This window comes from Rhinolophus sinicus, linkage group LG11 (assembly GCF_036562045.2).
Source record: "Rhinolophus sinicus isolate RSC01 linkage group LG11, ASM3656204v1, whole genome shotgun sequence".
NCBI classification, from domain to species: Eukaryota; Metazoa; Chordata; class Mammalia; order Chiroptera; family Rhinolophidae; genus Rhinolophus; species Rhinolophus sinicus.
The window spans coordinates 67,594,514-67,615,063 of NC_133760.1; the positions used below are offsets into that span (position 1 = coordinate 67,594,514).

Here is a 20,550-nt window from a genome sequence, read left to right on the forward strand (position 1 = left end):
CTATGAGAGCCATCTTACAGCGGGGCTGGCTGTGTCGTGTGTGTCTTCCCTGCTCATTACCATCACCATTGCCGACACGCGAGACCTGCTCAGCTCCTGCCCCACTGTCTGCTTTCCTCACTCACCCATCAAAGCCCCAGCCCTGCATTGGCCCACTGTTCTCTTCTGTTCCCACAGGGCTCCCAGAAGAAGGCTTGGAGACTGATGCCACAAAAAATCAAGGTCTTTTACCACAGCAGGACCTCAGCATCCGATGACAAGCCATTGATTTGTCCCCATTCCTCTCAGCAACTCTTCTCAACTTTTACGAGTTGTCTCAAGCCCTCACCCACCAACCCAGGAAGACAACCTTGCTTCCTAGACCTCATGACCTCTGAGGACTCCAACCATAATCCTCTCTTACCTGACCGGTCTCAGCAAGGGCTGACCCCCTTCCTGCTCATGGCCACCTGGCCACTGGTGTACAGACCCCTCCACTGGCACCTTGTTCCGTCAGCGACTCCCCCTTTCTCTTACATCTTCAAGTGCTTCCTTTCTCCTGGCTATGTCCCCAAAGCCTACTCAAAACACTTCCTTAATTCTGAGTCTCTCTAAAGCCTCGGTTCTCTCTTTCCTCTTCTTCCCAGTTAAGCTTTTTGAAAGAGTAATCTGTAGTCTCATACACCAACGCTAATGGGGAAAAAATGAGGTATTACCAATAGGATCCAGTAGAAGAGTAATAAAAGTAATAGTGTAAATGACAAAGGGAAGTTTATTCTAGGAATTTTATGACTGTCAACATTAAGAAATAGACTACTGCAATTTAGTTTATGAATAGATTGAAGGAGAAAATCATATGATCATTTGATAGAGGCCCAAAAAGCATTTGAGAAAAATCTAATATACATTTTTTAAAAACCCTCTTAGAAAACTAGGAATAGAGGGATAATTTCAAAGTGGGATAAAGAACAAATCAAACCAGGAGCTAATGTCATGCTTAAAGATGAAACATGACTCCATAAGTGCACAAGGATATTCTTGATTAGAGCTATCATAAAATATCATGTGGAAGTAAGTCCAGTCAAAGCAATCATAAAAGAAAAAGAAAAAGTGGTATAATTATTGGAAATGGAAAGTCAAAACCTAATGGACTCTATAGAAAACCTGAAGAGCAAGTGAAAATTATTATGACTAATCAGAGAATTTAATAGGGCAGGTAGTTACAAAAGAAATATTAAAAAAATGCATTAGCTTTTCTATGTAGTGCTAACAACCAGGTAAGAAACTATAATGGGAAAATGGATTACATTCACGGTAACAACCAAAATATAAACTATCAGGGGAGAATCTTAACAAGGAGAATGCAGGACCTCCTTAAGAAAAGCTCTCACATTCTACTGAACAATTCAAATAAATAGAGGGCCATACTTGGTTTCAAGATAAGAATCCTCGATATTATAAAAATGTCAATCTTCCCCAAATTCATCTACACATTTCCCATAATTGCAATCAAAATCTCAGTTGAGTTTTTGAGTTGAAATTGACAAAATAAATCTAACATTAACTGGGATGAATAAATGTGAGGAAATACATAAGAAAAACTTGGAGGAAAAAAGACAGATTTGGAGCTCCCCTGATGCTTATCATATGAAATATGAACAAATATATTTTAAACCTACCATAATTGCAGCAGTAAGGTATTGGTGTCTGACTATGCAGACAGATCAAAGGAACAGAGTAGAAAATCCAGCTGGCATTTCAAGTCAGTGGGAGAAAGAATGTGCTACTCAAGAAATGGTGCTGGGATTTCATGAAGACTATTTTCTGATTGGATTGGATTTCCTGAAACATTGAATATTTCTACATGTCAAAGACACTGTATAGCAAGTATTTACAGATAAAATGATGTGACGTCTGGGATTTGCTTCAAAATAAATGGGGGAAGGTGGTAGGGATATAGATGAAACAAAATTGTTATGTGCTGGTAATGTTTGAAGCTGGGTGATAGATATCCAGAGGTTTATAGTACTATTCTGCCTTCTTTTCTATATGTTTGAAATTTTCCATAATAAAAAACTTTAAACAGCTCATGAATTTAAAATCCAAACTGGGAAACTATTTGCAATATGATACACAAAGATAAATGTTTTTAATATGTAAATTGCTCTTAGAAAGCAATACAAATTTTGACCATTCCAATAGGAAAGTAAGCAAGGTTTATACATAGGCAATGATTGTATAAAAAGAAACTCAATTCTTCTTTTGTAGATGAGATATATTTTTCAACCTATGAAAATAGTAAAGAGAAAAAGTGATAATGCTTAGGGCAAGTGAAGGTTGGGAAATGGGCCCTCTCATATATGGGATGAAAGGTAAACTGTTTCAACTATTCTAAGAGCAATCTGACCACATATAACAGGGGCCTTCTATATACACTTATGCTTTGACTCAGCAATTCAATTTTTAAAGAATTTTTCTTATACATATACTCAAACAGGTTCACAAATATATTTTATACCTGTGTGTTTATCACATTATTGCTTATAACAGTGAAACATTAGAAATGTCTCAAAGGTTAGTCATTGGAGAACTTAAATGAATTATGATGCATCCACATATTAAAAATGATGATGTAGCTCTATATTTATGATGTGAAAAAAAGATGTTGTTGAGTGAGGAAAATCAGAATAAAAATAGTTGTACAAGATAAACTACCGTTTCAAAAAAAATGTATCAAGAAAAATATCTGGAAGAATGTATACCAAAATGTTAAGTGATTTTTCTAAGTGATGAGGCTAAAGGTGGTTTTGCTTTCTTTTCAACATCTTTCTATATTTCCAATAGGAAGGATCTTTTTATAAGAAACATATATTACTTTTATAATTAGAAAGACAAAATTAGTTCTACTTTTTAAAAAAAAGAAGGAAGAAAACAAGAAAGAAAGGAAGAGATGAGGGAAGGAAGAAAGGATTCCTGCATCTTGTGTGTTATTCCAAAGATGCTCTATATCTATACAAAATATATGTGCTTTTTAAAAAAAAAAAATGCAAGTGGTAGGTAGCGTGCCCTACACCTTGTTCTGGGCTTGCCTTTCCACTTGACAATTGATCTCAGTTATACCAACTTAGTCTCCCATCAGTGATGGATCTTGCCAATACACTATGCTATTTTTTTTTTTTACTGAGTTTTGATTGATGAAAAATGACATCTTATTGTGATTTTAATTTGCACTTCCCTCATTACAAGTGAGGTTGAACATCTTTTCATACCTGCAAGAGCAATGGATTTTTCTGTGAACTTTATTCACATCCTTTGCTAATTTTTCAGTTGAATTTTTCTTATTGCTTTGTAGTGGCTCTCTATATAGAAAAAAGTGGGCATTTGTCTGCCATATATGTTTGCAATATCTTTTCATAATTTATCATTTGCTGTTTGGTCTTGTTTATTTCTATGTTATTTTTGTATGGTTGATTTAATCAGTCTTGAAGTGTGGCTTCATGAGCAAACAGTGTTCCCCTACTCCAAGATTTTATATATAGATAGATATGTAAATGATATATATATAAATAGAATTTATAAATTTATATAATTTATAGATATATTATTTTTATATGTAAATTATATCCACCAACTTATCTATCTATATACACTTTTTAAAATGCTCCATGTTTTCTTCTAGTACTTTTATGGCTTCAGTTTCAACTTTAATATATTTGCTCCATTATTTTGATGTAAAGAGTGAACTAGGAATCAACTTTTCCCCCAGATATGTCCCCAGCCCTATTTATTGAATAATTTATCTTTTTCTCTCTGATAGGAAATGTCATTTTACGACATACTAAATTCCCATTTATGGTATACTAAACATGGGCCTATTTCTGAGCTCTTGATTCTGTTCTATTGATCTGACTAAACACTCTTGGTGTCTCTCCACTTTAATGGTGTTTTCACATGGGATAGAGCTGATCTTGTTTCATGACTCCTCTTTATGAGAATTTCCTGGCTATTCATGCAGGTTTATTTTCCATATGAGCTTGAGAATAAGCTGGTCTGGTTTCAAGAAAAAAAATTGTCAAGATCTTACCTAGGTATTTAGGTGTAAAGCATAATTTAGGAAGAATGAACGTCTTCATAATACTTAGGGTCAACATTTTCCAATCCAATCTCTATCTGGTGAGTTCAACTATTGTGTCCCTCAACAATGTTTTAAAATTCTTCATATAGACTTTGTCCTTTATTGCTATTACAATTGTGTTTTCCTTTCCATTGCATTTTAAACCTTCTGGTTGTTTTATATAGGAATGCTATTAACTTGCCATATTCTTTTTGCATCAGCAATCCCATAGAATTCTTACTATTTGTATTTTGTTCCATTGATTTTTTTAGGTTTTCAAGTTATGCAATCACACCATTTTACATCAATGATACAATTTTGCTTCCAGTTCTCTAATTTGGTGCCTCATTTCTTTCTCTTATTGAACTGCTTTAGTTAATACTTGCTTTAACTGAGCCTTAGTCTACTGGGATTCATTCTATAGTTTTGTCATCAAGCGAGTTGATGGATTTGATTTGAAATAAATAGAAAAATAATCGACACATAAAATAGGTATTTCACAGAAGAGGAAATAAGAACGGCTCATGCATATCGAAAAAGATGCCCAACCTTATTTAGAGCATTATCAGCCTGTCCTTTAAATACTAAAACCCAGATTTTTGTCCCTGGTCCACTGCTTTTCTCACTGGATGCTTTCTTTGGGCCATCGCCCCTATAGTCCACCACACGCTGATGTCCCCTAAGTCCTTGTCCCAGAGCATTCTATGGAATATTCAGTGGCTTCTTAGACACCCCACTTGGGTTTCCTGCAAGCCCCTCAAATCAACACATTCAAAACTGAACCAATCATCTGGACCACCAAACCTCAGCCCCGTCTTAGCAAGAAGAGCCATCATTTGCCCACTTCTCCCTCGTAAAGCCTCCTCCTTCTTCCTCAACCTGCCCTTCAGTCACATTTACTTTCTAAACATTTGTTTTGATTTGCCTCCCCCTGCCCCCACCCACCGTCCTGGTTCAGGTCCCCATATATTCCTCACCTGGGCTACCGCTGTGGCCTCCTAAAGGGATTTTCCTTCTCCATTCCTCACTCTCTTAGACCCAGCTTCCAGAGTTATTGCTGTCAAGGTGTGCTTCCAAAACACAAATTCAACCATGTCACTGTCCTTCTTAAAATAAATGGCTCTCCATTGCTACCAAGATGAAGTTCAAGGTCCTGATGGCGTCTCTAGGGCTCCTGTTGCCTGGCCCCACCCAGCCTTCCTCAGTTTCCCCACAGCTCATCTTGGACGCTCTGTTCTCTTTACCTGGTGTTTTACTTTCATGGTTTCAGTTTCCCACAGTCAACTGTGGTCCAAAAATATTAAATGGAAAATTCCAGAAATAAACAATTGATCAATTTTAAATTGTGTGCTGTTCTGAGAAGTGTGATGAAATGTCTCACTGTCCCACTTTGGTCTGCCTGGGACATGAATCATCCCTTTGTCCAGCGTCTCTGCACTATATACGTTACCTGCCTGTTAGTCACTCAGTAGCCATCTTGGTTATCAGACGCTCTGTCATAGCTTTACAGAGCTTGTGTACAAGTCACCCTTATTTTACCTAATAATGCCAGATTCACGTAACTTGTATTACAGTATATTGTTACAATTGTTCTACTTTATTATTAGTTATTATTGTTACTCTCTTACTGTGCCTAATTTACAAGTTAAACATTATAATAAATATCATAGGTATGTATGAGTATGTACAGAAAAAAATAGTATATATAGGGCTCGAGACTATCCAAGTTTCAGGCATTCATGGGGGGTCTTGGAACGTATTCCCCTTGGATAAGGGGGGGACTACCTGGTCATCCTAACCACCCCAAACCTCCGGGTCTAGCTTGCGTGCATCTTCACTCAAGCATGCTGCTTACCACATTTTTATTTGAGGTTTTGGATGGATAGATATAGAGTGTGTGTTTATCAAACCAATATATGCACATGGTTAAAAAAATCAAATTCTATCAAAAGGCTGATAATGAATAAAAACCAGCCCACGGCCACCTCTCACATCCCGTCTCACTTCCTCACTACCTCTTTCAGCCATTTCTTCTGGTAGTGCCTTTCATATCTCTACATACATATTTATAAAATCAGTTTTTAATAAAGTCATTTTTTGATTTATCAAATTTATACATCATTTTTACTTCTTCGATAACAGAAGAAGGTTCATTCTATTATATTGCCCACAATCTGTCTCTCCCATTCTATCACCCTTCTTGGTTAAATAGTGTTTACATGATTGTGACCATGGAAACATGGCCATTGAAGTGTTAATTAGGGTACAAGGATTAAATTTTATTTGTATGTGTAGATTTTTGGTTTTCCAGGCATTTCTGTCTTTATTTTATTTTTGTCACCATCCCCTTTAAATACTTCTCCAAGCTTGATTCAGAAGCTCTGGCAGTTCAGGTACTTTATTGTGTCTCCCTTCTTTCAGGAGACCCCTGGCCATGGGTCTTCTGTCCCTGGGCTCAGTGCACAGCTATCAGCCTGGGACTTCTCCCCACTACTCTCCAGATTGGAGTCACTGTTTCTGGATTTTTCTGTCTGTCTTTCTTGGCTTACGCCTTTATTTTGCTGGAGCACAATATTAATTACTTCCTTAAATGGGGTGTGGCATCCTTACTTATCTCAAAAATGTTTTTATTCTACTCTGATGGTTGATGATAATTTATCTGGGTATTGAATTCTGGGTTGAAATTACTTTCCTTCTGAATTTTGAAGGTCTGTTACCTCTGCAATCCAGGGTCTGGTGTTGCCATTCAGAATTCTCATGCCCCTGGAACGTTCAGTTGGATTTTCTCTCTCAACAGTTTTTTGGTTATTCTCTTTGTCCCTGATATATTTTAGGTTGACATGCACTGCTGTGGATCTATTTTTATTGTTTGTCCTGGGATGGACTCAGTGAACTCTGTGAAGACCTCTAAACTTCAGGGTCATGAATTTTCCTGCGTTATTGATGTAATAGCTTCCTCCACTCAATGTTCTCTGTTCTCTCTCTCTGGAACTCCTATTACCCTGTTTCCCTGAAAATAAGACTTAGCCGGACAATCAGCTCTAATGTGTCTTTTGGAGCAAAAATTAATATAAGACATATTATATTATATTATATTGTATTATATTATAATTATATAAGACCCGGTCTTATATTATAGTAAAATAAGACTGGGTCTTATATTAATTTTTGCTCCAAAAGACGCATTAGAGCTGATTGTCCTGCTAGGTCTTATTTTCGGGGAAACACGGTAGTGCAATTTGGACCTACCAAATTGACTCTCTTTTCATTTTTACCGTTTTTTCCATTGGTCTTGTTATTCTGCTTCCTGGGGCATTTTTAAAACTTCATTTTCCAATTCTATTGAATGTTTATGTTCTATTTTCTGGGAGATCTCCTTAATCTTAGTTAGCGTCAATTCTATTGAATGTTTTATTTTGGCAGCCATTTTTAAATTGTTTAAATTTCCGAAGAGCACTCTCTTGTCCTCTGAGTTTTCCATTTTGGTGCTGTCTCCGTGGACATTAATTAGAGGATGTGTTTGTTTTGTTTGAATTTTTTTCTGTTCCTTCCATTATTTCCGTGTCCTTAGGGGTCTTTTTGCTCTCTGTGTTTCCCTCAGTCTCATTACGTTGGAGACTTGCCTTGGGGTGGATTAGCTTTGGCTCTATTCATTCACATATTTAAGAATAAGACACGGAAATGTCATTTGGAAGCTGTGTGTCTGTGGATGGGGTTTTCTCAGTGGCTGAGTTTGGCTTTCGGGTTCTTAGTGGGAGCTGGTTGTTATGTGGGGACCCTTACATGTCTGTTTTCTGGGACTACTCAATTTTCCTGAGAAGAACTACATCTTCAATCTCCTGGTTGGGGGTAGAGTCCTGGCTGTAAATATTTTGTTTGGTCGTAGGGGTCGACTCTTATTTAAGTGGACTTCCAAATAATCTCTATATTCTGGTACAGGTCTCATTCTTGCCTGCTACCACACCCAGCTCTTTGGGGGCCAGTTCTCAGGGGTGCTCCAGGGGCAAATAAGCCCCTTCTCTCTTACCTCCTCTTCTTTGAACACTAAACTGCTGCTTTCTGCACTCTTCTATCTAACTATTCCATACTTCAACCAGCTTTTAATTTTCTGGAATTTTGTGGAAACCTCTCAGATGCTGATGGCCTCTCCTCATCGTGTGTTAATGTTTTTTTAAAGAAAATCCCCTTCCCATAAGTCTAGAGGGGTCCTGGGAGAGAAGGGAGATACAACTATGTTCAAACTGCCATTTCTGGTGACTGTGTTTCCACTGGCTGAGCTCCCAGGGACAACAGCTGTTTCTCAATCATGTCTGTGTCCCCAGAGCTGCACACAGTGAATGGCATAGGTCAGCAGTCTGTAAAATAGCCAATGAATGAAATGGAACCTACTGGTCTCTCTGAATCCCTCATGCTTAGTACAGTACCTCTTGGCCAGGATAACAAAGGGGCACAAAAATCGTGTCACATTCAGGGGGGTGAGGGGCCTGCAGACATTTTGTCTGGAGAAGAGAAGACAACGTGTGGGGGGCAGGGTGGATAGAGGACGTGTATGGGGTTTCTAGCCACCTACAAATATCAGAGAAGAGATATATTTTCAAGCAGAAGGATTGACGCCTTTGATGTGGCCTCAGAGGACATGAATAGGGCTACGAGAGGGTGAAAGATACTCAGTGACAGCTCAGCTCCTTACATGCAATCACTTCACCTCTTAGCTCAGCCAGCTCCCAGGTGATCACGCAGACTACTCATAGAGGTAATGAGTTCCCTACCCTGGAAATATTTAAGAAGAGCTGGACACCAGCTATTGGAGCTGCTGTAGAGAGAGTTCAACTAACTGGCTGAGAAATTAGAGCGGATTCTTTTTTTAACTCCTACTAGAGTTAAAACACCTCCTTTTATAATAAAAGTTTGATAACATCCATTTTATTATTATACTGAAATAAAATAATAGAAAGTAAAACCTACTTAAAAACAAACACATTTTGGGGCAGCCGAATGGCTCAGTTGGTTAGAGCGCGAGCTCTCAACAAGGTTGCCAGTTCAATTCCCACAAAGGATGGTGGGCTGCGCCCCCTACAACTAAAGAGATTGAAAACGGCGACTGGACTTGGAGCTGAGCTGCGCGCTCCACAACTAGATTGAAGGACAACAACTTGGAGCTGATGGGCCCTGGAGAAACACACTGCTCCCCAATATTCCCCAATAAAAAACAAACAAACCAACAAAACCCCCACATTTTTAAAAACAATACAATTCCCTAAGAGATATATAAAAACAAAAATGACAATTATAATATAAGAATATGTGTCTTAACATATAAACGTTCAGCCATGATGACGTCTAATAGAATGAAATAATGAGAAGTTGCACCCATATGTACAAAAAGCGTGAACGCAATGGTGCAAATGCAGATTGGTACAGGTATGTTGTGTCAACGACTCAAATTCTGGGGGGAGCTCTGCCTTCAGAGACGTGGTTTTCCAAAGTAACACACAATCTTAATGAAGTTCTGAAGTACGCACAAGTTCTCCTCGATTTATATACAGAAGCGTTCCTAGCAAACTCAACTGTGTTTGTGGGTAAGCCTGAGTTCAAAGATAATTATGAGGCGAGACAACCAAGATGGCGCAGTAGGTAAACGCTGTGCTTACCTTCTCTCACAACCACGTCAAAACTACAACCAATCTACAAAACAACCATTATTGAGAATCGCCTAAAGTCAAGCTGAACTTTCAACTAAGGACACGCAGAAGCAGCAACCTCCAGACCGGGGTACCAGCGGGAGGAGAGAGAGAACAAGGAACTGAAAACCTGTTTGAAGAAATAATGACAGAAAACTTCCCTAACCTGGTGAAGGAAATGGACATGCAAGCCCAGGAAGCACAGAGAGTCCCAAACAAGATGAAGCCCAAGAGGCCAACACCAAGACACATCATAATTAAAATGCCAAAGGTTAAAGACAAAGAGAGAATCTTAAAAGTAGCAAGAGAAAAGCAGTTAGTTACCTGCAAGGGAGCCCCCATAAAACTGGCAGCTCATTTCTCAACACAAACTTTGCAGGCAAGAAGGGACTGGCAGGAAATATTCCAAGTAATGAAAAGCAACGACATACAACCAACATTACTCTATCCAGCAAGGTTGTCGTTTAGAATTGAAGGACAGACAAGGTGATTCCCAGACAAGAAAAAGCTGAAGGAGTTCATCACCACCAAACAATTATTACAAGGAATCACAGAGGGAGTTCTTTAAGATGAGAGGGGGGTTAAGGATGGGTGAAAGGGGAAGGGATTAAGAAGTACAAATTGGGTGTCACACAGTAGTCATGGGGATGTAGGGTATAGAGTAAGGAATATAGTCAATAATATTGGTACTAGACCTATCAGCGTGATAGATGGGAGTGGGGTTGGGGGCAGGGTGAAAAGGTGAAGGCATTAAGAAACACAAATTGATAGTTAATACAGTCTGAGGAATATAATCAACAATGTTGTAAAGATCATGTAAGGTGCCAGATGGGCACTGGACTTATCAAGGGGATCATGTCATAGACTATGTAGATGTCTGACCAATGTGCTGTACATCTGAAGCTGAAGTAGGATAATACTGAATGTCAACTGTAACTAATATATAGGTAGATATAGTCACGGGATGTGGAGTACAGCATAGGGAAGATGATCGATGGTATTGTAACAGCTATATAAGATGTCAGACAGGTAGTAGCTTGGGGGGTGGGTTATCACTTTATGAGGGGTTTAAATGTCTAATTATTACGATGCTTTGTACACATGAAACTAATTTTTTTTTAAAAACCTAAATAAAAAACAAAAACAAAAAAACAAACAAAAAAGATAATTATGAACAGGTTTCTACTGCTTGACAGACATTTGAAAGCCACTGAGATGTGGGATAAACCTTTTCTGTGCAGGACTGTCTTGTGATTGCATGAGGACAGGCATAGTTGTCCTTTACCTACTAAGTGACACTTAGTAGGACACTAGAGGAATACTTAGTAGCATTCCTCTAATCATTGTGACAATAAAAAACGCCTCCCCTTCCATATTTCCAAAATGCCCCCAGGAGTCACTGCTGCTGCGCCACTGGATTAGATGATCGCTAAGGTTCCTTCTAATCCTAGGATCCCCTGATTCCCTCAGGAGCTGGAGATGCAGCAGGAGGGCAGGTAAGTGTGGCATTCCGCCGTCCCTAGAGCCACCTGGACCGGCGGACACAGAGCAGCTCCTGCCTTTGGCATCTGTGGGGGCGTCCTCTTTCCAAATCAATCCGGCTCAAACAAGGTATCCTCAGCCACGTTAGCCCCACCCCCATGAAGGAGGTTCACTGAATGGGTGTGACTGCCCCTGCACTTGAGCTTCCTGAGAAGGGCAAGCAAATCTGACCCTTAAAATGACGGCATCAACAGTGTTCTCCACAGCGCCCTGGAGGCTCTTCCTTACTTGCTCTCAGGCTAACCAATCCAGATCTGAAGGCAACCAGCCACTCTTATTCTTCTCACCTCCTGAGCCACTGTGATTGGAACAACAACGCAGAGCTGTGCAGGGTGCTGGCGCCATAGCAGGCGCGGATCTCCTACCTGGCTGGATCCATCTCTTCTCTCCTGCTCTCCAGGACCTCTCGTGTCTCCTGAGGCTGCCCACCACTTCCTCCAAGCTGTCAGCAGATGACGTGCCCCTGGTCAGAGAACCGTAGACAACACTGATGGGAACTACTTTAACACCCCTCTTCTCCCCAAGATGAATTCTCTCTGTTCCGAATCACACCTCCTCCCAGTGCCTCGGAGATCCACTCTGTAGTTGTTTTCTCTTCCTCTGAACCTTTAACCACTTTTAATTCTTTCCTCTCAGCTCAGAAACGGGCTCGTCTTCTCCAACTTAAGCAGGAAACAGAAAGCCCTTTGCCCTACTTCTCTTTCAAATGACCGCTACTTCTCCCCCTCGCTCTTTCCACCAATGCTGGAGATTAATCGACACTTTCTGTGTCCTCTTTCTCAATAACCTTGACCCACTGCAATCTGGGTCCTCTTCCCACCACAACACGGCAACTGCTGGCTCACGAATGACCTAATTATCAAATCCTGTCTGTCTTCATCTAAATTCTCTGTAGCATTTTGCTCTGTGAACTATGCTTTTTCCTGAGGGTTCTTTTCCTGTTTCTGATCCATTCTTTCCAGTCTGCCTTTGCTGGATCCTTCCCACTTCTCCACCTTCTTTCCTTCCTCTCTTTCTTTTCTCCTCCCCCAATCTCGCCTTAAATAGTAGGGCCCCGGTGTCCTATCCCCCTCCTCTTCCTGTCTGTCTCTAAATCACCTCACCCACGATCGTGGCTTCAACAAGCCTTGGATGTTGACTCCTAGATCTATAGTCAGCCTGGAATTCTCTCCTTAGCTCCAGTCCCACACACACACAGCTGCTTCACAGCCGGACCAAACTTGCTCTGTGTCCCAGGTTCTTTATCCCACTGAATGGTGCCACCTCCACCTGGTTGCCTAGACTGCACACCTGAGAGTCATACTCAACTTCTCTGCTTCTCACCGCTTATGCATCTGCTCCTGAATCCTGTGGCTTGTCTCACAGAACCATCTCCCAAACCTGGCCGCCCTCTCCATCTCCTCTGCCACGCCCCTCATCATTAAGCCTCTTTCTAAGAGTCCCGTGACCACCAGGTCTCTCTATTCCAGTTCTTCTGCTTAATCTTCTATAGTTCTCTTTGGAAGACTCATCAGAGTCATGACATCCTTCTCCGTCTTACCTGAAGCCTCCATAGGCATCTCATGATCCACAGCTAAAGCGGAGGCTTCTCAGAAGGGCACAGAACACCCTTCCCCACCCTGCCTGCCCACCTCTACAACAGCTGTCCTGAGCCTCTGTAACCCCTGAACACACCTGCCCTGCAAGACGAGCCCTTCCCCCGCAACAGTGATGGACACCATTCCCTGTATACGCTTCTAGAGGTGGTCTTGCCCCTGGGATCTGACAGCTGTGTTCTTGCCTCACCCTTCACCTTATCATCTTTGAATAAGCAGTACTAGCATAATGCGAGCAAACATAATAGCAGTGCTCTGTGATTATTAGTCTAATGACCAAATAAGTGATGAGCAGATTGATTGATTAAAAAATTATACCCTTGTCTGCCTCTTCATCGTATCTTCCCTTCGGCCAAACTTAAACATGCATCCCAATTACCTGGAAACCTTGTTAAAAACGCAGATTCTGATTCAACAGGTCCAGAGCGTGGCCTGAGATTCTGCATTTCCAACACACTCCCAGGTTCTTGATGCTGGAAGACCACACTGGAAGAGCAAGGCCTTATCCCATGCCAATGGTTTCCAAACTTTACTGAATATTAGAATCACCTGGAGAGCTTTAAAAAAACCCCAATGCCCAGGGTGCATTCTATACTAAATCAGAATATCTGGGGGAAGGAGCCTAGCAGCAGTATTTTTAAAGATTCCCAGATGATTCCATGTGCAGTAAAGTTGGGGAACCCCTGCCTTATGCCATCTCTTCTTTCATCAGTAATGATGCTCAACCCTCGTTAAAATCACCTGGGGGAGTTTTAACAACTACTGATGCTTGGGACCCACCCAGATCAATTAAAGCAGAATCTCTGGGCTTTGGACCTATGTGTTTTAAAGCTCCTGGGTGATCCTAATAATGCAGCCGAGGTTGAGAACTATCATTTTCAGGCTCTGACTCCAAGGAATGGCTGCAGATTTGAAGAATCATGAGTCCAGGGAATCATGAGAGCAGGTGTGACGTCAAACCCAGGCCTGGCTTTTCAGTTACACACTGTATAATCTTGGAGAAGTGAAGTTAGCCTCATCACTAAAATGAGATTGCAAATACATGCCTTCCCTACCCCAATTTTAGTAAAGTCTTCTAGAATGGAATTGGGAAAAGCATTCGCACAGGAGCCTGTCTTCACCTCTCTAATATGAGGTCACCACTTGTGTCCCCACCTATCTATCAGGTTGGCTTCCGAGCCCCATCACGGGGAGAAGTCTGTCATTCATGAGCCCCCAGCTGCAGGCCCAGCTAGGGAGCAGATGGTTCAGGAGCGGCCCAGGCCACCAGAGGGGAAGTCACGAGGAATTGCATTTGTAGGCAGACTGAGAGGTGGAATCAAACACAGCCCCTGCCAAGCAGTCTGGCCCACAGCCTGGATGCTGCACGGTGGGCTGGTCGGCCCCAAGCTGGGACAGGGCACACCCGCTGTGCTCTGCACACACCGCAATGCTGCCACCTGACCCACAGCAAGGAGCCCACGGGTTTGCACCAGATTCCTCTTTTATGAGCAATCTCTGCAAATCTGTGCTGCTGGTGCTGTGGGAAAGGCACAAAATAAACACAAAACACAGCTTCAAATCGTTCCTGCTCGCCCAGCTGCATGAGCTTAGACTCGGTTTCCTTGGCTGCTGTTACTAATATTTTCCATTTTCTTAGCAGCATCTATACATATACAAAGACCCAGGACCAAGCTGGCTCACTGCTGTCCCTGGAGGCAGCACAAACCCAGAGCCTTGAGGCTGGGGGCCGGTTCTGGGTCCTCAGCACCAGGGAAATCCTGAGACATATTTATTTTTGAACACTTTCTGTATTTTTCTGAAATTAAAATGTAACTGGGTATCCTGTATAATTATTTGCTAAATCAGCAACCCTTCAGGAGGCGAAGGGAGGAGTTAAAAGGAGTAGGATGTGCTCCTGGGAGGAGACAGGCCTGGGGTGGGGGGTCTGCCTGGCCTGAGCTGGGTCTGGGCTCTGGGTGTCGGGGCTCTCAGACGGCAAAACTATATAAACTTTTGTGTCCCCAGAGCCTCTTCTGGAAACTCAGCCAGCAAAGCCCAGCCAATTCCTGGAGGCAGGTAAGGAAATGGCTGGGCTGGGGGCTGGGGGAGGGTCTTGACTCATATTCCCAGCATCCTACTGTCTCATCCCAAGGGACTAAGTCGATAGGACTCTCCCCAGCTCTACAAGAACAAAAATGTCCCTGCCACCTGCCTTCAGATGTCTCCACCTGAGTGAAGGAGGCCCTGCATCCCGCACTTAGTCCTTAAGGGTCACAGAGCAGCAGAGCAGAGAGAGCCTTCCACTTCAACCAGCCCCTCCAGTTCCTGCTGAGAAGTCTGAGCCCAGAGAAGCATGAGTTTGCCCAAAGCCACACAGCGAGTGAGGAGCTGGGCTGGGATGCAGGTCTCCTGCCAGTCTGCTTGGCTCATCCCATGCCCTGTCCCTACCCAGACCATCAGAATAGAAATGCCTATGACTCCATTTGCAGGCCCACTCACCAACTCCACAATCTAGCGTCAAGAGGAGCCAAAGAGGGCCTTTGGTTCTCTCTAGTTACAACCCAACTAGAAGCAAAACTGCAGAGAATCTTGTCCTGAAAAGGGAAAAAGAATTTCCCGGGGTATCTGGAGATGGTCAGCTGCCTGGGGCCAGCCCCACTCACTGTGTCTGCTTTGAGAAGGTGCCTCATTGAAGGTCAGCATAGAGAGCATGACCCCATGGAGCCAGGAGGTCTGGCACAAAGCCTGATCTGATTGGTTTTGGCTAATTACCCAGCTTCGTTTTTCATCTGTGAAATGTAACTATATCACGAGGTGTTGTGAAGATGACCTGGAATCAGGCACAGGACCTAAGGCATTTTATTTTATTATAAGGCCTAAAATTTCAGGTGCTGCCCTGACGTCTTTGAGTTCCAAAGGCCTAACTGAATTGTCCGGCTCTTTCTAGATCTGCTCCCCACTCAGCCAGAAAGGGTCCCCACTCAGCTAGTTCCCGTAGCTGCACCCCACTGGTCTTCAACCTAATGGGGTTCAACACCCTGCCAGCCCAAGAACTTATTGAAACGAACCAATCAAACTCTCCCACCCTCTTGTCACTACAAAGCCTGTTCTCACAGCCCCTGCTGGCTCACTCTGTCCCAAGTGCAACTCCTGAGTGCTACCCCCATGGGGTCCTGTACGGCATGTGGTGTCCTCCTCCCCCAGGCTGCGAGTGTATGTGACTAATAAACTGCTGCCAATCTCATCTGTCCGTTGTCAGGTGTCGTATGTTCAACCATCTAGTGCTGCTTGGGGCAGGGAGCTCTCTTTCACCAACAAGGTCAATAGGAAGTGGCCAGAACAGGGAGCTTGGTAAGACAGTGGACAGTGATGCCTGACGGACACTCTACATCTCTCTCCTTCTGGGAGAGAGGTTTATTTCTTCCTAGATGGTGGTGCTGGGCTCCCATGCACAGGGAGAGCCTGAGACCCTGACAACAGACGTCAGCCAGACCGCATTTGGGGACACAGTACTTTGGGGTCTTCTCAGGCTTTTAGGGTCAACAGTCCCCTACCCCCCGGGCACACTGGTCTTCCCTGTATCTTGTCAGACTAACTGCTGGCTGTGAAGGGTCATGGCAGATGTTGCATCTCTGTTTTTATACTATGTAGAGAAACAACTAGTCCAAGGTCACACAGACAGGAGAGCTAGGACTCAGTCAACCCCTCCCCCCAGCCCACCGTCTGCACCAACCCGGGGACCCACAGCCTCTAAGGAAGCAAAGCCCTGTGTGGTGTTTATTCCCTGTGTGGAGGCAACACCCGCCCGGTCTCACCTCTGTGAGGGCTGCAGAATGAATTGCACAGGTTGGCCTTGGTAATGAGACACGTGTCCCCTGGGAAGCTCTGCCTGGGGAAGACATCACAGTGACCTTGTCTCAGTCCCCACTGGACCCAGGGGTCCCACTGATGGACAGAGAGGTGATCAGGAGGCTTCTATGTGATGCCTTGCAGGTGGGAATACCCTGAGCTTCTTGGCCTTGAGAGCAAACTTGAGGACTATTTCCATTTAGCTCTCCTGTCCTTTGTCTGGGGGAACAGGAGCTGCTGGCTGGAGCCCTGAGCTGGGGGTGACAGCAGCATGGCTTTGGCCAGCCTGGAGCTGTTTCTCAAACATGCTTACCTTGGGCACCTTTCTAAGAGCAGTGAGTCCCTGATTTCAGAATGATGGACCCTGGGCTTCCATCTAAAGGCAGAGGCTGAGACCCTGGCCAGGACGCAGTGAAGTTAGCATTGGACCTGTGGTCGGCCTTGCCCATGCCCCAAATTACCCTGGGCATCTCAGGAACCCAGATCATTTAGGAGCTAGCTCCCTTGGCTATCATTGATTTCAGGTGCTAATGGATGCTCAGGCACCCTCAGAACAAGTTCACTCTCAAGCTGTCAGGACCGTCCACACTTCAGCTAATCCCATTATGCAGATGGAGAAAACGAGGCTCCTTAAAAGGACTTGCTTAAACAATCAGCATGGGACTGAAAGAAGAATTTTCCCCCTGGTGCTGGGAATGGGTGCTGAGCCAGGACAGCTCCCTGTTGAGCACCTGACCTGGGGGAGTGGGACCGGAAGCTCTTTTGGCCCATGGTACCTGTGGTCAGGCAAGGACAACTTCCGAGACCTGGGCTCTCCCCCATAAGCAGTGCAATGTCACATGCGGGCTTCCTGCATGATGGGGCCCTCACCTTCCCTGGCTCTCCTCCCCGGGTCCCTGCTCTGCACAATCAGAGGAGAAGCCAGGCTCTACTGAGCAAACAGCCCTCTATCTGCCTGACCTTGGCCAGCCTTCCTGTGAGGCCATAGACAGATGTTACCCAGATGAGCACAGAAGGAGGCCAGGGAGTAAGGGAAGCTTAGAAAGCAGCCAGGAGTGGGGCTAGGCGATGGTAGAAGCTTTACTGCTCCCGGAGGACCAAATTTTGGCTGCAAAGACCCTGGGGGCCACTGTCCTTTAGTGGAAGGCACATCCCCTCGCTGTTCGCATGTTTCGCCCACACCGCTACCTCCTTAAGCAAGTTACACAGAGCTCGGGCATGAAAATTAATTCTTTTGGGAGAACAGCCGTTTTCTGACTCCCCTTGAGACTTGTGAACACTCCAAGGTTATCACAGTATCTGGGCTTTGGCTTCTACCCTGTGAGAAGGAAGTGTCACCAGACTGTGGTGACTGTCTCTCTTTCGCTTATCCCCAGCCTGGGAGCTTTTTCTGTCCTCCCTCTGATATCTCAGCAGCAAGCAGAACAATGGATTTTTCAGTGAAAAAGCCATTTCCTGCTGACTGACAGTGTGTATGCCTCACTCCAGGTGCCAGAGCCTCTGTAAAGAGGCTCTTTCCTCCCCAAGCCCAGACCTCCTCTAGCTCTGTGGGCTCATAGGACAAAGACAACACCTGGCTCTGCCCCTAGATCAGATATGACAAGTCTGAGAGGAGAATATCTAGGGAGGGACAATGTTCTGATTCCTGGGGAGAGAAAGGGGCCCATGGCCTCCAGCTTGCCGAAGGTTCTACAAGAGTAGGGCAGGATGGAGACAGGTGACCTCTTGGTTTCCTTCACCCACTCCTGAATCAGCTAGGACATCATGCAGACCCTTTCTGCTTTTCCTGGAGGAGCTGGGATGACAGTAAGTTCTAGAGGGGTGTCTGGGACAATATTCCAGCACCATCTCTGGTGCTCTCATCAGCCGAAAGAACCCAGGAGTGGAAAGAGCCACAGATAGATCTACTGTGTCCTGGATTCAATTTGGGGTGGGGTACAGGGTAGGGGCTATCTCAGAGGTCTCTGTGTGACTGTAGCCCAATGAGTCACCACAAAAATTACCTCTGGGGGCCTCTTGGGCAGACCAGGGCACAGTTCCGGTGAGAACTCACGCAGATATTACCCCATCCAGAGCCCAGAAAGCCACGACGTTCACTGAACCCTCTCTGACTGCTGGGGGAGGTAGAGAAGTGGACAGGATTCTTACCCACCCTACTCCCTCCACTACATGAGGCCTGGATTTAGGAAAAGAGGAATGGGCGGGGCTGCGAGGATGCCTGCAAGGGGACATCAGGGGCCACTCACTGCGTTTCTAGAATGCAGAAAATTCTGGACCCCTCCAACGCCTTCTGAAGGCTGGCTTGCCTTTTGGGGAAGGAATCTGGCTTTATTTACTTATTTTAATGAACTGAGATAGAAAGAGGAGATTGTGGCAGGGCCTTAGCAGCCTCTGTTCAGAGTCACAACCTCTTTCAGGAAGCCAGGCCCCAACACTGTGACCCCGGCCATTCAGCTTCAGAAATTTCCAAGGCTTGTTTTGCCCCTCCAAGCTCCAGGCCGCCCGACAGAGGTCTGGGATGAAAAGGAAAGGACTGCCCTTGTGTGTGTGTGTTGGGAGTCTGGGTGGGGAGGGTCTAGGATCAGATTCAGGAGTTAGTTAGAAGCCAGAAAGGCTGGGGCATGGGGTGCTCACTCCCAGGCCCGGTGGAGGGGCGGGACAGGCATGGAGCTGTCCGGACCCTAGTGCTGAAAGTGGAGCCGGGGTGCGGCAGAGCTGAGCCTTTGCCCCTGGTGAGAGGGGGCATATGGAAAGGGATTCTCTTCTACTCAAGTTGCAAGGAGGGAAGGGCACAAGTGAGTTGGGGCGAGAAGGCAGGTTGAGCTTTGAGAACTGTGCAGCCCCTGGAAGCTGCGGCCAGCATGGTGAAAGCAGGCCACCACCCAGCTGGGGGTAGGTTGAATCTGGGCCAGCTGTGGGAGACGAGCAAAGCAAAGACCCTGGACCTGGGTTGGTACTCTGGCTACAGGTCAAGGAGGGGTGCATGAGGTGTTCTCGTATGTATGACACTGACACACCCGCACAGCAGACTTCCATGAGTGCACACATACACACTCCATGAACACATGGGGTAGGCACACATCAAGGACACGCGAGCAGTCCCATACGCACACTCTGAAAACGGGCACCGGTTCCCCGTCCAGGTCGCTCAGGCTCGCACTCCAGCCTCGCATCCCCACAGCCGGTCTGGCCTGGATGTCCCTTCCACTTAGCTTCCCTTCGTCAGATGGCGCCTCAAAGGGAGGCACAGCCAGTAGGAAGCCCCAGTTCTAGTATGCGACCCGCGAAGGTGTCGGAGAGGGGCAGACAGGCAACTCTTAGCCTCAAAAAAGGGGTGGGTAGACAGGCAGAGTGGACAAATCTCAGAAACCACTTCTCCTTTCCCCAAACTCCCAGTCATGGTGCCAGAATACGAGAGGAGTGTGGACAGGGGCGAGTGTCTCCCTCCCCCATGCTGGGGACACCCCGAGAACCTGAGCGTACCTGTGAGTGGGGGGCCCCGCGTGGAGTCCCCTCAGCGATCCCGGACCTGCTGGCTCCTCTGGCTCTCCCTGAATAAAAGTGGGGTGGGTGGGAGTGGGGGTTACCCCGCTTGCCCTCCACGCCGCCTCATATCCGTGGGCAACGGAGAAACTCCGTCCCGGGAGGCGGGAAGTTACCTGGGTCCCGGCGCTGGGAAGGGACGCTCTCTGGTCCTCGGGCCTTGCCGGGGTTCCCGCGCCCCCAGGCCCGCCGCCCCCGCCACCTCGCCTGCGCCCTCCCGCCAGTAGACTGCGCGGAGCCTGAAAGCCGGGAGGCTGCCCGCCCT

General features: G+C 45.1%; 1 non-coding gene across 12 annotated transcripts in view; it reads right to left on the reverse strand.

The window, feature by feature from the left end:
- LOC109461152 (uncharacterized) overlaps positions 1–20,539 on the reverse strand; it is a 46,416-nt gene extending 25,877 nt beyond the window's left edge. For 11 of the 12 annotated variants that reach the window (XR_012490454.1, XR_012490452.1, XR_012490457.1 and 8 more), the window contains exons 1-3: positions 20,402–20,539; positions 20,226–20,293; positions 11,682–11,779 (exon numbers count right to left, since the gene is read on the reverse strand). This is a non-coding gene — a transcript (uncharacterized LOC109461152). The remainder of the gene's footprint in view (positions 1–11,681; positions 11,780–20,225; positions 20,294–20,401) is intronic. The other variant, XR_012490451.1, reaches the window with a different exon arrangement.
- Positions 20,540–20,550: the final 11 nt, after the last annotated feature.